General features: G+C 40.8%; 1 protein-coding gene across 13 annotated transcripts in view; it reads right to left on the bottom strand.

Annotated features, from left to right (window-relative positions):
• The window catches only part of BBS9 (Bardet-Biedl syndrome 9), a 433010-nt gene extending 417068 nt beyond the window's left edge, over positions 1-15942 (bottom strand). For 7 of the 13 annotated variants that reach the window (XR_012002751.1, XR_003238169.2, XR_012002752.1 and 4 more), the window contains exons 1-2: positions 15164-15940; positions 14625-14718 (exon numbers count right to left, since the gene is read on the bottom strand). The gene's annotated coding sequence lies outside the window, so the exon portion shown is untranslated. Of the gene's footprint in view, positions 1-5562; positions 5645-14624; positions 14719-15163 lie in introns of all 13 variants that reach the window. The other 6 variants (XM_072764702.1, XM_072764703.1, XM_072764705.1 and 3 more) reach the window with 6 other exon arrangements.
• Between the last annotated feature and the right edge of the window lie 1827 nt (positions 15943-17769).

Raw genomic sequence — 17769 nt, 5'->3', positions numbered from 1 at the left:
ATTTGGGTATTACAAATAAATCTTAGCAAATAGGTAAATTCACAAATACAAAATCTGCAAATAATGAGGATCAACTACACACTTAAAAAAATGTAAAACAATCTGCTTCTTAAAGCCTTCCAGATAGGCTAATCACAGAAGGCAAGACCACCTGCTTTCATTAAGTTGGCCAAGAAATTAGTTGAGAATGGCAAAAAGTGCAAACTCTGGAGGAGGTCAGTGTGAATTTGACCAAAGACACACAGATCAATGAAATAGAATAGAGAACCCAGAAATGGACCCTCAACTCCATGGTCAACTAATATTTGACAAAGGAAGAAAGAATATCCACTGGAAAAAGGACAGTCTCTTCAATAAATGGTGCTGGGAAAATTGAACAGCTACGTGCAAAAGAACGAAACTAGACCATTCTCTTACACCAGACACAAAGATAAACTCAAAACGGATTAAAGATCTAAATGTGAGACAAGAATCCATCAAAATCCTAGAGAACACAGGCAACACCCTTTTTGACCTTGGCCACAGCAACTTCTTGCAAGATACATCTCTGAAGGCAAGGGAAACAAAAGCAAAAATGAACTATTGAGACTTCATCAAGATAAAAAGCTTCTGCACAGCAAAAGAAAAGTCAACAAAACTAAAAGACAACCTACAGAATGGGAGAAGATATTTGCAAATGACATATCAGATAAAGGGCTAGTATCCAAGGTCTATAAAGAACTTACTAAACTCAACAGCAAAGAAACAAACAATCCAATCATGAAATGGGCAAAAAACATGAACAGAAATTTCACCAAAGAAGACATACACATGGCCAACAAGCACATGAGAAAATGCTCCGCATCACTTGCCATCAGGGAAAAACAAATCAAAACCACAATGAGGGCAGCCCCGGTAGCACAGCGGTTTAGCGCCACCTGCAGCCCAGGGTGTGATCCTAGAGACCCTGGATCGAGTCCCACGTCAGGCTTTCTGTATGATGCCTGCTTCTCTCTCTGCCTGTGTCTCTGCCACTCTCTCTCTCTCTCTATGAATAAATAAAAATCTTAAAAAAAAGAAAAACCACAATGAGATCCCACCTCACACCAATGAGAATGGTGAAAATTAACAAGACAGGAAACAACAAATGTTGGAGAGGATGTAGAGAAAGGGGAACCCTCTTGCACTGTTGGTGGGAATGTGAACTGGTACAGCCGCTCTGGAAAGCTGTGTGGAGGTTCCTCAAGAGTTAAAAATAGAACTGCCCTACAACCCAGCAACTACACTACTGGTGATTTACTCCAAAGATACAGATGCAGTGGAAGACCGAGACACCTGCATCCCAATGTTTATAGCCACAATGTCCACAATAGCCAAACTGTGGAAGGAGCCTTGGTGTCCATCGAAAGATGAATAGATAAAGACATGGTCTATATATACAGTGGAATATTACTCAGCCATTAGAAATGACAAATACCCACCATATGCTTCAACGTGGATGGAACTGGAGGGTATTATACTGAGTTGAAATAAGTCAATCAGAGGAGGACAATCATTATATGGTTTCACTCATACAGGGAATATAAAAAATAGTGAACGAGATTATAGGAGAAAGGAGAGAAAATGAGTGGGAAAAATTAGAGAGGGTGACAAAACATGAGAGACTCCTAACTCTGGGAAACAAACAAGGGGTAGTGGAAGAGGAGGTGGGCAGGAGAGATGAGGTGACTGGGTGACGGGCACTGAGGGGGGCACTTGATAGGATGAGTGTTATACTCTATGTTGGCAAATCAAACTCCAATAAAAATATATATATAAAAAAAAGGAATCCAGGTTCCATACAAACCATGAAACCAGTGGAGGGTTATTAAAAGTTACTGAACCTCTACATACTTCAGCTTACTCATCTATAAAATAAAGAATGATATTGTAAGGAATAAATAAGAATGCAGTAGAAGCAACTTACGGAATGTTAGAAAATATCTGCAAATTACATATCTAACAAAGGGTTAATATATTGGGACTCCTGGGTGGCTCATCGGTTTGGGACCTGCCTTCCGCCCAGGGCGTGATCCTGGAAACCCAGGATCAAGTTCCACATCAGGCTCCCTGCATGGAGTCTGCTTCTCTCTCTGCCTGTGTCTCTGCCTCTCTCTATCTCTCATGAATAAATAAATAAAATCTTTAAAAAAAAAAAAGGTTAATATACAGAATAAAGAACTCATACATGTCAACAGCCAAAAAATTTAATGGGTAAAGGACTCAGACATTTCACCAAAGAAGATATACAAATGGCCAAAAAGCATATGAAACCATGTTCAACATCACCTATCATTAGGGAAATGCAAATCACAAACACAATGAAATCCCACCTCACACTCACTAGGACAGCTACTACAAAAAAAACAAAAACAAACAACAAAAAAAAACAGAAAATAACAAGTGTCAGCAAGGATGTGATGTAACTGGAAACCTTGTGCACTGCTGGTGAAAATCTAAGAGTGCAACTATGGAAACTGTATAGTGATTCCTCAAAAAATTAAAAATATGTTACCAAGGTTCCTGGGTGGTTCAGTCAGTTAAGCATCCGATTGTTTATTTCAGTTCAGATCATGATCTCAGGGTTGTAAGATCAAGGCCCATGTCAGGCTTCGTGATGGGCATGCAACCTGCTTAAGATTCTCTCCCCCAGGGCAGTCCCAGTGGTGCAGCGGTTTAGCGCCGCCTGCAGCCCAGGGTGTGATCCTGGAGACCCTGGATCAAGTCCCACATCAGGCTCCCTGCATGGAGCCTGCTTCTCCCTCTGCCTGTGTCTCTGTCTCTCTCTCTCTCTCTCTCTCTCTCTCTGTGTGTCTCTATGAATAAATAAATAAAATCTTAAAAAAAAAAAAAAAGATTCTCTCTCCCAGGGTACCTGAGTGGCTCAGTGGTTGAGAATGTACCTTTGGCTCAAGTCATGATTCTGGTTTCCCAAGATCAAGGCCCACATCAAGCTCCCCACAGGGAACCTGCTTCTCCCTCTGCCTATGTCTCTACCTCTTTCTCTGTGTCTCTCATGAATAAATAAAATCTTAAAATAAAATAATAAAACCTACACTGAAGGAAAGAAACAAATGTCTTCCAACTTGTAAATAAACAGACCATGGTACATCCTTACCATAGAATAAAACTCAGCAATTTTTAAAAAATGAAATAACAACAACTTGGATGGATCTCAAGGACATTATGCTAAGTGAAAAAAAATCCCAAAAGATCACATATTAAATAATTCCATTTCTACAACATTTTTAAAATGAAAAAATTAAACTGATAGAAAACAGATCAGTGGTTACCAAGTCTAAGGGGGGCAGGGGACAGTCACTTTAATGGACTAGAAGGGAATTTCTTTGGGATGATGGAAAAGTTCTATACCCTGATTTTGGTAGTAGTTTCATGGGATAAGTTTTAATTTCTTCAAATTATATTACAAGAAGAAAAGTGTATGTAATGTAAAACCTAGTGAAACCTAAATAAGATTTTTTTAAATAAGATTTATAATTTAGTTGTAGTATTATACTAATATCAATTTAGTAATTTGATCATTGTTCTGCTACCATTGGGAAATCATTACTTTTACAATTTCTATGTGCTTATAATATTATTTCAGATGACAAGTTTAAAGAAACAAACAACAGGAAAAATAGAAAAAAGAAAACCCCATCCAAGGCCTCTCTTTCCACTAAAAATGAAATTAGATAAAGGCAAAGTGTTGATAGAAGTGACGGGGAGAAAACATAGCAGGTAAATAAGCTTATAATGATTTTTAAGATATGTGGGAGAGTTTCTGAAAAACATCTGCATCACTCATTATTACTAATGGCATTATATAATTATACAGATTGCCAGATGACTAAACTTCAAGCCTGGCAGGAAGTATACAAAAAATGTAATAAACACTTTATTACACTTTTACCAGATTTTTTTGAGAGGGAAGTAACAGTACTTAGCAAGTGCCATATATTCTCATTATATACTCCAGATATATCTAGAAAGTTGTTATACACCATACTATTAGACTACCCGTATAAAGATACATCAAGATACATGATTCTCTTGCAGCCCAGAGTAGAATATTACCCAAATTCAATATCACTTAGAGACTCACTTGGAGGACTCACTGCACTCATCATATAGTTAGCATCATAGTTATAATTTATTACAGTGAAAATAAAAAGCATAACAGCATAACAAAGAAAGGGAAAAGGTTATAATTTATTACAGTGAAAATAAAAAGCATAACAAAGAAAGGGAAAAGGTGCATGAGGCTGCAGTGGGGAATGCGGGTGGGGTTCTTGAAAGAAATCACACACAAACTTCCAAGGCAGAAAAACTAGGCTCTGGGGTCAGAGGCCAGAGGAAAAAAAGAAGAGAAAACTGAACTGAACAGGGGCATCCAATGAGATCAAAGGAAAACCAGGAGTGTGCCATCTGGAAGGAAATGAAAAAGTATCTAGAAAAAGAGAGTGGCCAGCTCTATGAAATGCTGCTGATATGTCATAAAAAAATGAAGGCTTGGGGTCAAAACTCCATTAGGAGACATAGTCAAAAATAGAAATCAATAGGCTAACCAGCAAGTATGAGATCCTTTGTACACATTCTGCATCAGCCAGTTCAAAAAAGAGTCTCAAGGAGAGAAAATAGGAAGGGAAGACCTGTTCAACATCCCAAAGGGTCTCTTTCCCCTCATGTAGGCAGAAGAGAAAACTTCATGGGATCTGCCTAGATAACATATTAAACACCCAAGTAATAGTCACAGAGAAGAGTTTTTTCCATCAACACTATTGAAATAATATATAAAAAATCAAAGTGCTTAGGGCAGCCCAGGTGGCTCAGCGGTTTAGCGCCGCCTTCAGCCCAGAGCGTGATCCTGGAGACCCGAGATCGAGTCCCACGTCTGGTTCCCTGCATGGAGCCAGCTTCTCCCTCTGCTTGTGTCTTTGCCTCTCTCTCTCTCTCTCTCTCTCTCTCTCTCTCTCATTCTGTGTGTGTGTGTCTCATGAATAAATAAATAAAATAAAATTTAAAAATCAAAGTGCTTAGATAAGTGACCATGAAAGACATAGCTGCAGTTTGATACATGACATATGACTGCATCAGGAAAAAATAGCTATTATGCGAAAATGGCTTCAAGAATCTTTGTTAATGAGCAAATTTTTCATCTTGCTAAAATAAAAAAAAAACCTCCAATATGAAAAACTAACTCTCCAACACTGCCTGTACATGGAAATGTCATCAAGCACTAATTTTTTAAGGACTTCAATCATAAAATTTAAGATCTATTTCTATTGACAAAATAACACAGGCCATATTTAGCTCCTTCTTGTTTCTCCTGCTCTATCAGTTTCTCCTTAGTCATCCTCCACTGCTGCTGAAAGCCCTCCTTACCTACATTGTTTAGCAACTTACTACCCAAAGTGTAGTCCATGGACCAGCATCAGCATCACCCAACAGCTTATGATGCAAAACCTCAGCTCCACCACAAACAATATCCCCAGGTAATTCACATGCACCTTAATGTATAAAAAGCACAAACTGAACTGATACCTGATAGCCAAAGTCGATGTTTTCTTATAGCATGGCTCTACTTTCCCACTTCCTCTTTCCTGGGACCTGTGCCACCAGTTACCTTGAAAACCAGACATTAACATTAACAGCTAGAAGGTACCTAATAATCAGCTAGCCCTCTCAATCTGTAAGATAAGCCCAGAAAGGTTAGCTATATGATTACCCTGAGTCACACAGCTAATGGCAGAAACTTGTTCCTCTCCCTGGTCTCTAGCTTCTCTTGTTTGACTGCCACTGTCTGCAATTCATCAAGAAAAATGAAGAAAAAATGAAAAGAGTGAATCAGTAGAGTGGGGAGTCTCCTTCTCCCTCGTCCTCTGCCCCTCCCCCTGCTCCTGTTCATGCTCTGTCTCTCTCACAAACAAATAAATAAAATCTTTTTAAAAAAATTTCTCGGGGACCCCTGGGTGGCTCAACGGTTTAGCGCCGCCTTTGGCCCAGGGCGTGATCCTGGAGTCCCGGGATCCAGTCCCGCGTCGGGTTCCTTGGATGGATCCTGCTTCTCCCTCTGCCAGTGTCTCTGCCTCTCTCTTTGTGTGTGTCTCTCATGAATAAATAAAATATTTTTTTTTAATTATCTTTGCACACAGAAGTTATGTTCCTAATAAGCTTGTAAATAATAACTTTTTAACCTAGTGTTAAAAAGTCTTACAAACACTAGAGTACTCTGATACGTGATAGAACTCTGACCAAATCTTCTTGATAACCTAAGTATGTCTCCCATAACCATTTCAAATTTAAAATATCACAGGATTCCACTTTTGGAATGACACATGAGAAGCTCCATGGACCCATTCCCCAGCAAAACTGGTGAAAATTGTTTTTTAAAATCACCACTGAAAATCTCTGGAAACTGTCCTAAGAGTATATAAAAAATAAGAAACAAAAAATCTACTAAAACTCAGTAAGAAAATTAAGAATCTGTAGTATTTAAAAAAACCAATACTCACTCCTCCTCTCCTCACTCATAGCTCAAAACAAGATAGAAAGTCCACTCCAGACAGGTATAGCCAAGAATAGAATCACCCTCTCCCCATAGCTCCCATAGCTCCTCCCCTGGAGGAGCAGGACATCATCTTGCTTCCAGCTATCTGTTTCTGACTAAAGACAAAATAGAAAATCTAAATCAGGGGCGCCTGGGTGGCTCAGTCTACTAAGTGGCTGCCTTCAGCTCAGGTCATGATCCCAAAGTCCTGGGATCAAGCCCTGCATCACGCTCTCTGCTCAGCGGGGAGCCTGCTTCTCCCTCTCCCTATGCCCCCGCCCCCTTGCTCATGCTCTCTCTCTCAAATAAATAAACTCTTAAAAAAAAAAAAAAAAAAGAAAAAAAGATGGGATGCCTGGGTGGCTCAGCGGTTGAGCATTTGCCTTTGGCCCAGGGCATGATCCCGGAGTTCCAGGATCGAGTCCCATATTAGGCTTCCTACAGGGAGCCTGCTACTCCCTCTGCCTGTGTCTCTGCCTCTCTCTCTCTCTCTCTGATGAAGAAAGAAAAGAAAGAAAAGAAAAGAAAAGAAAGAAAATCTAAATTAAAAACCTACCCACAAAAAATAGACCAGGCCCAGATGGTGAAAAAATTAGTGCCAATTCTTCACAAACTATTCCAAAAAAAATAAAAGGGAATACTTCCCAACTCACACTATAAGGCAAGTGTTACACTGATACCAAAACTAAGCAAACACAAGACAGACCAGTATCTCTAATGAATACGGATGCAAAATCCTCAGCAAAACATTAGCAAAATGAATAAGCAAGATATAAAAAGAACTAGGCACCATGACCAAAGGAGAATTAATTCCAGGAATATAAGGTTAGTTTAACATCCAAAAACAAATTATAATACTACACCATATCAATAAAACAAAAATTTAAAACCACCTTATTATCTCAACTCAGGAAAAGCATCTGACAAAATAAAATCCAATACTCTTCCATTATAAAAACACTCAAAACACTAGGAGTAAAAGGGAGCTTCCTCAAAATGATAAAGGACATCTATGCAAAACCCATAGCTTATATCATACTTAACAATGAATGACTAGATGCTTTTTCCCTAAGAGCAGACACAAGACTAGGATGTCCAAATTCACCACTTTTATGCAATATTGTACTAGAGGTTTTAGGTCAGGCAATTAGCTAAGAAAAAAAACTAAAAGGTTCCTAGAAGAAGTATAACTATCTTTACTCTCAGATGACATGATCTGGTAAACAGAACATCCTAAGAAATTCAGTGAAAAACCATTAGAGCTAACAGACAAGTAAGGTTGAAGGATACAAAAATACTAATATACAAAAAACAATTGCATTTCTATGCATTTGCAATGAACAATCCAAAAAATGAAACTTAAAAAAAACTGCATTTACAATAGCATCTAAAAGAATAAAATACCTAGAAGTAAGTTTAACAAAGTGTAAAGCATATATATGCTCTGAAAACTATAAAATACAGTCAAAAGAATTTGAGATCTAAATAAACAGGATAACATCCTATATCCATGGATATGAAGCCATGCATTTGAAGTATTGCATTTTTAAGATGCAACACTTCCTGGGGTGCCTTTATGCATCTGCCTTCCACTCAGGTCAAGATCTCAGAGTCCTAGAATTGAGCCCTGGTCGGGCTCCCTACTCAGCGGGGAATCTGCTTCTCCCTTTCCCTCTGCCCCCATCTCCTGTTGATGCTCTCTCTCTTGTTCTCTCTCTTCTCTCTCAAATAAATAAATAAAATCTTTTTTTAAAAAAAGATGCAATACTTCCCAAAGTGATCTACAGATTCAGTGCAATCCTTATCAGACTCCCATAGGGCTTCTTTGTACAAATTGACTAATTTATTCTGAAATTCATATAGAATTGCCAACACGTAGGGCACCTGGGTGGCTCCATGGGTTAAGCATCTGGCTCTTGATTTCAGCTCAGGTCATGATCTCAGGGTAATGAGATCGAGCCCTGCACTGGGGCTCCATGCTCAGCCAGGAGTCTGCTAAAGGTTCTTTCTCCCTCTACCCCTCCTTCTGCTGTGTGTGTACACTTGCTCTCTCTCTCTCTCTCTCAAATACATAAATCTTTTTTTTTTAAATTGCCAGCGGCTGTGGACTGTGGGCTGCCAGGGTCGGTGAAGGATCTCAAGATGGCTGGGTGAAAACTTGCTCTAAAAACCACTGATTGGGTAGCTTTTGGGGAGATCATACCCCAAAACCAGAAGGCCATTGCCATTTCCCTGAAATCCTGGAATGAGATGCTTACTTCCAGGTTGGCCACTACTCTTCCTGAGAAACCACCTGCTATCAACTGGGCTTACTACAAGGCCAACGTAGCAAAGGCTGGCTTGGTAGATGACTTTGAGAAGTAGTGTAATGTCCTGAAGGTTCCTATGCCAGAGGATAAAATCACTGTCCAGGTGGATGCTGAGGAAAAAGAAGATGTGAAAAGCGGTGCTGAGTTTTTGTCTCTCTCAAAGGCCAGGACTGAAGAATATGTAAAAGAGCTGGAGAAGATGAAGAACATATTTCCATTTGATCAGATGACCATTGAGGACCTGAATGAAGTCTTCCCAGAAACCAAATTAGACAAGAAGTATCCCTACAGGCCTCACAAGCCAATGGAAAACTTGTAAACTTGAGTTGAGGAGAAAGCCCTGGCCCTCATATTATAAACGCTGGACATTAAAAATAATGATATGGGAAAAAAAATGCCAGCAACTCATAATAGCCAAAACAATCTTTAAAAAGAAGAACAAAATTGAAGGATTTTCCCATTTCAAAACCTAACTACTATGCAATAGTATTCAGGACAGTATGGTACTGGCCAAAAGATAGACATAGGTAAATGGAAAGGAATGGAGAGTCCAGAAATAAATTTATACATCTATGGTAAACTGAATTTCAACAAAGATGCTAAGACCATTCAATCAGAAGTTGCAACAAGTGATTCTAGTACTACTGGATAGCCACATGAGAAAGAATGAAGTTCTAAAAAAAAAAAAAAAAGAATGAAGTTGTACCCTTACCTCAAACCATAAAAAAAAATTCAAAATGGATCAAAGACCTTTATATTCACTAATGCATAGCTAAAACTACAAAATTCTTAGAAGACTTCTTAGAAGAAAACTTTTTTTTTTTTTTTACTTCTTAGAAGAAAACTTAAGAGCAAATCTTCATAACATCAGATATTGTGATAGATTCTTAAATCTGACAACAAAAACATGAGTAACAAAAGAAAAAATAAAGAGACTTCACTAAAATTTAAACTTTTTGCTTCAGGGCAGCCCCGGTGGCCCAGCAGTTTAGTGCAGTCTTCAGCCCAGGGCGTGATCCTGGAGACCTGGGATCCAGCCTGCTTCTCACTCTGCCTGTGTCTCTGCCTCTCTCTCTCTCTCTCTCTCTGACTCTCATGAATAAATAAAATCTTAAAAACAAACATAAAAGCATAAAGAATAGTAAAACGACTCTTCATATGTCCATCACCATTTACTCTTTTAAAAAATAAGAGATTTATTGAAATATAATTTACATAATATGTAATTCACCTATATAATTTGTACAGTTGAACGTTATTTTTGTATACACATAAGTGCAGCCAATTTTAGAATATTTTCATCACCTTCAAAAGATACCTTGCACCCCTTACCTAGAACTCTCCTGTCCTTTCCTTCCCACTGGACTGAAGCAGCCACTAATTTACTTTCTATCTGAATGGATTTGCCTATTCTGTACATTTTATTTATTTATTTATTGGTTTATTTATTTATTTTTAGTTAAGTACCATTAACATGCAATATTTAGTTTGAGATGTATTCTATGCATTTTATATAAATGGAATCATAAAATATGTGGTATTTAGTGACTGTCTTCTTTTTCTTAGAATTTTTTTTAAGATTTTATTTATTCATGATAGACACAGAGAGAGAGAGAGGCAGAGACACAGGCAAAAGGAGAAGCAGGCTCCATGCAGGGAGCCCGATGTGGGACTCGATCCCGGGTCTCTAGGATCAGGCCCTGGGCTGAAGGTGGCGCTAAACCACTGAGCCACCGGGGCTGCCCCTTTGCCCATTTTTAAATTGGGTTTCTGTCTGTGTATTATGGAGTCATAAGAGTTCTTTGTATGTTACAGGTATGTGTCTTTTATCAGAGAGACGATTTGTAATACTTTCTCCGGTTCTCATCTTTTCACTTAGTATTCTTTGAAGCAAAGGTTGTTTTGGTTTTTTTTTAAGATTTTATTTATTTATTCATGAGAGACAGACAGAGAGAGAGAGAGAGAGAGAGAGGCAGAGACACAGGCAGAGGGAAATCAGGCTCCATGCAGGGAGCCCGATGTGGGACTCGATCCGCGGTCTCCAGGATCAGGCCCTGGGCTAAAGGCAGCACAAAACCGCTGAGCCACTGGGGCTGCCCTGCTTTTATGTTTAAAATTTGTCACAAAAAGTAATAATAAAGTTTCACTTTTTAAAAAAAGTTGAATACTCTTATATTTCGGCCACATTTGCTACTCCAGCAGAACAAAACGTTAGCAAATTGAATTTAGAAGGTTAGCAAAATAGGGATGCCTGGGTGGCTAAGCAGTTGAGCATCTGCCTTCCTCTCAGGGCAGGATCCTGGAGTCCTGGGATTGAGTCCCAGAGCAGGCTCCCTGGGGCTCCCTGCAGGGAGCCTGCTTCTCTCCTCCTGCCTGTGTCTCTGCACCTCTCTCTCTCTCTCTCTCTCTCTCTCTCTCTGTCTTTCATGAATAAATAAATAAAATCTTTAACAAAAAAAAAAAAAAATAGGTTAGCAAAATAAATCCTATCTCTTCTCCTAGAAGGACATCCCACCCCACCAGGAGAAAGAAAAATTAACCAGAAATTAAGTCTTAAATGAAATTCTAATCATTTTCCAAATTCAGAAAGATCTTGGTTTTTAAAATACTAAGGCAGTGGGCAAAGAAAATCACCTATTGGAAGGTTAGGAAGAAAGAAACTAAGAAACAAGGGGCATTTTTCAGCTTTGAAACCTGGATTTTTGTTACAAAAACAAAAAGTATGCTAACAAAAAATTAAATATGTAAAAATTGATTTTTTATTTGGTTTAGTTAACTGCCTTGAATAAAAATAAGAAACAAGGATTTGCATTTTATTCCCTATTCATTCAATATTGATTTCCAGGTCCTCAGTGATTTTTCTGCCTTTAAGTAAATGAAAAGCAAGAACCAAAAATCAGGTTTCCAATGGCTCTCATCTCCCTTTGCTAGACAGGAAAATAATAGTTAACAATTACTAATCATTTACTAAGTCCCAGGCAGTGTTCTAAGTGCTTTACAAGTACTCTATTTTAATCTTCAAAACAGAACTACAAAGTAAAATGTAGTTACTATTACTAAGGTATCCCTGAATACAGAGAGGTTCTTCTAGTCATCCCTCCATATTGTAGGACGAGGCCAATGAGGTCTGTATCTTAAATGAAAACTAAACCCAAATGGTTACAACTAGTAAGTAGTAGAAGAAGCATCTCAAACAAGGCTGTCTTCTCCAGAACCCTAAACAAGTGCAGCCACTCCACAAAGACTAAAAAGATATACTCCATGGATATTAACTAATCATTGCAAGTTCAAACTGCTTAGAAAGTATTTCATACACCTAAATAAATTTTTTTTAAGATTTTGTTTATTTGACAGAGAGCACCAGGCAGGGGGATAGAGGGAGAATTAGACTCCTTGTTGAGAAGGAAGCCTCACTTGGGGCTCATGACCTGAGCTGAAGGCAGATGCTTAGCCAACTGAGCCACCTAGGTGCCCCCACCTAATTAAATTTTTAAAGAATGACTAGAAAACAGTAATTTGAAGGTTTTAAAGGCTCATACCTATAACCACAAAAGGTTTTTCCTATGCCTCATTAGAATAATAAACAGAAGATAATCTCTTTATACCCTAAACTCCAGATATACTCTTCCACACCTGACACTTTTTTAATACTTACTTATATACAGTCTTCCACATCAAAATTTACTCAGATTTAGTTTTCATTTAAGATATGGATGTTTTAACACCTCATTGGCCTCGCCCTACAATGATGAAGGAGGACTAGAAGAACTGCTGTAACAAAAATAACCCCAAGAATCCTGCAGAAAGAATATGTGGGGGCGCCTGGGGGACTCAGTTGGTTAAGCGTCAGATCTTGACTTCAGCTCAGGTCGTGATTTTAGGGTTGTAGAGATTGAGCCCCAAGTTTGGCTCCACATTGGGCATGGAGCCTGCTGAAGAATTCTCTCTCTCTCTCCCCCTCCCTCCATTCCCCCCCCCCCCTTCTCTTTCCCTCTCTTAAAAAAAAAACAAAAAAGAGTATGTGGATTAGAAGGCAAGATCCTGGAATTAGAGGCTAAACTGCTAATGCTGTTGTCCATGTTTGCAGTTTTGCTTTTTCCAGGTCATGCTAATGCTGCCTCAAATTTTGGAAAGTAGGAATCAGTTCATCCACTGCAAGAAAAAAATGACAAGTATACGTAGAATTAGAAGAATGCTGCTTTTGAAGACAATATTATAAGAGATCTGTATTGAAATTTTCAATAAAAGACACAGAAAACAAAAGAGCACAAAAGAGGGAGTTAAACAGAAATGGTTCCCTTTTCCATTTCACACTTCAGCAGAGTGACTTTGGACAAGTCCCTCACCCTCTAATTTCCTAATTGTTCTGGAGGGTGAGAAGATAAAATGGCCTAACTCATGTATCTGCTTAAGCATAGGATGTACTCAGTAAATGCCAAATAAATGTCAGTAGTAACCTAGTTGTAGTAGTACTACTAGTAGTAATAGAAGTGGTGGTGATGGAATGTATGCTGAGCAAGACAAAGTTACAAAGGTCAATCTGAACCTCTGGACTGAATATTTATTTTTTTTTAAAGGATTTTATTTATTCATGAAAGACACAGAGAGAAAGGCAGAGACGTAGGCAGAGGGAGAAGCAGGCTCCATGCAAGGTGCCCAATGTGGGACTTGATCCTGAGACCAAGGATCACACCCTGAGCCTGGGCAGGTGCTCAACCACTGAGCCACCCAGGCGTCCCTGGACTGAATATTTAAATGGAACATTCAAAAAACTAACAGTAATCTTTCACTGAAATGTTAATTGGCAGGGATGTTTTATAATAACATCACATGTTTCAACAATTTTTTTAAGATTTTATTTATTTATTCATGAGAGATGCAGAGAGCAGAGACATAGGCAGAGGGAGAAGCAGGTTGCCTGCAGAGAGCCTGATGCAGGACTAGATCCCAGGACCCCAGGATCCTGACCTCAGTCAAAGCCAGATGCTCAACCACTGAGCCACCCAGGTGACCTGTTTCAATAATTTTTGAGAAATATTTTTTTAAGATTTATTTATTTATTCATGAGAGACACGCAGAGAGAGAGAGAGAGAGAGAGAGAGAGAAGACAAGCAGAGGGAGAAGCAGGCCCCCCGGAGGGAGCCCAATGCGGGACTCAACCCGGGGACTCCAGGATCAGGCTCTGGGCCGAAAGCAGACGCTCAACCACTGAGCTACCCAGTTGTCCCAAGAAATATTTGAAAGTCTTTATTCTGAGGGAGGAGACTTGCTACATACATCAAAAGGTGTAAAACATCAGAAACTACTATATACTACTGATATTGGATTTTCTTCCCCTTCAGTGAATGTTTCCATCAAAAACTTGTAGCATAAATATCTGTGTGGTTGTAATTTAAGAGCAATTACACACAATTCCACAAAATGAAAAATTCCTTACACTAAATAACTTATAAATTATTTGCAAAATGAAAAGTTTTAATTCTTCTAAATAAGGATTCAGTCTATTCGCGCACACACACACACACACACTCACAAATCGCAGCAATTATTCTCTTTATATATTTCTAACAAGTTAGAAAATCTATCCCGCTCTAAATGCTGTCTGACTTTGGTTAAGATCTTCAAGTTGTAAAAAAAAAAAAAAAAAAAAAAATCTTCAGGTTATGTATGTATGCTATGTGGTTTCACATTTAAAGTAATGAGATGGGGGGATAAAAAAAAAAAAAAAAAAAAAAAAAAACACCTACGAATTTCTCCAGGAAACTGAAGTCAATTGCAGGACTTGACGAAGGAAAGGAGGCGCTGACAAAAATCAGCTCAGGTCATCTAAACTGCTGTGCTCTGCAATATAGAAAGAGAAGGAGAAGCAATAATCCTATTGCAAGAATTAGAGGGTATTAGTGCATGCATCCTACTGCAGTCATAGGCTGAGAACTGCTTTGGCCATTTGCTCACAGGACCTGTTGGAGTGTCAACGAGAGGAGGATGCTAGTGCACCACGTGACATTCCTGAATGGAATCTTTAAAAATTCTTATCAACCTTCCTCCAATATGCTCATAAGACTTCCCACACACTGTGCTCCTCGTTGCTTTTTGTTTCGTTTTATTTTTAATGCACACGTCCTCCCTAAGAAACCTGTCATCCAATATCCCCCTACCCCATGACACGGCATCAGAGGATCAATCTTGCCCACAAAACAAAACACTGAAGGGGCATCCACGCTCCCAATGTTTAATCCCAAACATCCCCTTACCTGACACCGAATCAGGTGGGTCCTGAACCTACCTTTCCTCGAACTCTCCACAGATTTCCCTTGAAGAACTCCTTCCTGCCAGGGTGCCAGAGCTGCAACGACGAGAGCAAGAATGGAGGGTGCAGAGCAGAGCAAGCCCTCGCTTCACTACGCCCGGCGGCTCCCCTGCTCCAACTTGTTCCACGTCCCAGACGGAACGCGCCTCAGCAGGGAGCACCACCGGCTCCACAGAGCTGGAGCGACACCCACAAGCAGTAAGCCTACATCCCCTCCGTGTCAATCCCGGAGACACGCGGGGAACACGGCGTCAGTCCCTCAAGAGACCAGGCAGGCCAGAACCACGGTAAGTCCCGCTTCTCACAAAGAGGAGGAAACGCTGAGGAAGACAGTCAGTGGGGGAGAGCCGGCGAAGGACGGCAGCCGCGGAAGGGACACCTCCGCACTCCTGCCTAACTCCGAGCCGTCCTCGCCCTGTTGTCATAGCACTTTACAACGAACGCCGCGGCGCAAGTCGGAGGGCGCAGCTCCGACGCCTTCTGGGGTTTGTAGTCCAGAGCGGCTGAGGTGAGGGGGCGGGGTGGAAGGCGGAAGACCTTTACCTGCTCGGCTCAGGCTGGAATCAGATTTCTACCGGAGGGAGCTGGAGGGAACCACTCCTTGGTCCTATTTTGGCGGAAAGGTCATTAAAACCATTCCCTTTCCGGTCCTTGGACAGCGCCTCAGACCTGGGATCGGAGGAAGACCAGCCTCCCGCCTGCGCTGCGGACGCAGGCCACGCCCCCCCACGCCTTCCCGTCCCGCGTATCTGCGCGCGGGGGGCGGGGCTACCATCGGGGGCGGGGCTCGCGCGGGAGGGGCGGGGCTTCCTGCGGGGGCGGGGCTTGCGCGGGAGGAGCGGGGCGTCCGGGTTTTTCCGCGGTTTCTCCTCCCAGCCTCCTGGAGCAGTTACTTTTCCCCGCTCGGAGGCTTGTAAGAGGCTCAGTGTATGAACCAGGAGGCAGTGGCCCGGGGGGCCGCACTAGCGAGGGTCAGTCTTTGAGCCCTGGTGGCAAGAGGTGGTGCTTTCAAAACTTTCTTCTCATCTCTGCTTTCAAAAGCCAAGCGGTGGGATGCCCGGGTGGCTCGGCGGTTGAGCGTCTGCCTTTGGCTCAGCGCGTGATCCTGGGGTCTCTGATCGAGTCCTGCATTGAGGTCCTTGCAGGGAGCCTGCTTCTCTCTCTGCCTGTGTCTCTGCCTCTCCCTTTCTGTGTCTCTCATGAATAAATAAATAAAATCTTAAAAAAAAAAAAAAAGCCAAGGGGTGCCCCTCGAATAAAAGATTTTTCTAAATAATAGAATAAAATATTCTGTATGAAAAGAATTAAGTGAAAATTATCTTGGAGGTGCCTGCATGGCTCAATTGGTTAAGCCCCCAACTCTTGATCTCAGCTCAATTCTTGATCTCCGAGTCATGAATGAGTCCAAGTCCTGTATTAGGCTCCATGCCGGGCGTGGAAGCTACGAAGGAAAGAAAGGAAAGGAAGAAAGGATGTAAGAAAGAAAAGAAAAAATTATCTTGAACCTGCTAAGATATTTAATTTTAAAAAGGAAAATACATATTCCCTTATTATCCATATATTAAAATTTCAGCCAGGAAGCCACCCAGGGATCCCTATCAATGTTAATTTTAAAAACTAAATTTGGGGATCCCTGGGTGGTGCAGTGGTTTGGCGCTTGCCTTTGGCCCAGGGCGCGATCCTGGAGACCCGGGATCGAATCCCACGTCGGGCTCCCGGTGCATGGAGCCTGCCTCTCCCTCTGCCTGTGTCTCTGCCTCTCTCTCTCTCTCTCTCTCTCTCTCTCTCTCTGTGACTATCATAAATAAATAAAAATTTTTTTAAAAAAACCATAAAATTTAAAAAAAAAATAAAAACTAAATTTGGGGGCAGCCTGGGTTGCTCAGCAAGGTTAGTGCTGCCTTCAGTCCAGGGCGTGATCCTGGAGACCGGGGTGTCGAGTCCCATGCGGGACTCCCTGCATGGAGTCTGCTTCTCCCCCTGCCTGTGTCTCTGCCTCTCTCTCTTTCTGTGTCTCTCATGAATAAATAAATAAAATCTTAACAACAACAACAACAAAAAACTAACTTTGTGGGGCACCTGGGTGGCTCAGTTGGTTAGGCATCCCACTCTTAATCTCGACTCAGGTCAAGATCCCAAGGCCCTGGGATGGAGCCCCACATGAGCGGAAAGTCTGCTTCTGCCTCCTTCCCACTGCTCCCCACACTTGTGCACTCTTTCGCTTCCAAATAAAAATCTTAAAAAAAAAAAACTAACTTTGCAATCAAACATTGTTTCTGACAGAGTTCTTAGTCACAGACAAAAGAAGCCACTCTAGCTGGTCAGAGTAGTTTCTAGGAAATCAGGTAGTTCATCAAACCTCTGGGAGACCCAGACAACCTCACAGCCAGAGTATTTACAGGACACACTAGTTCAGGTAACTTGCATCAGCCGCTAGATTGGTTTATGCACCGGTTCTTCCCTCAAAGGAAGAACCTGATTTCCAAGCTCTGGGACATATCAGTGTAATAACTATGTTTCTGTTCATAGCCTTTGTGTGCTCATTCATTTGGATTTTCTCTAATAAACATGAAGAAGCTCCT

This window comes from Vulpes vulpes, chromosome 7 (assembly GCF_048418805.1).
Source record: "Vulpes vulpes isolate BD-2025 chromosome 7, VulVul3, whole genome shotgun sequence".
NCBI lineage: Eukaryota > Metazoa > Chordata > Mammalia > Carnivora > Canidae > Vulpes > Vulpes vulpes.
The sequence above is the reverse complement of the archived record's forward strand: the minus strand, read 5'-3'. Positions and strand labels throughout refer to the sequence as shown.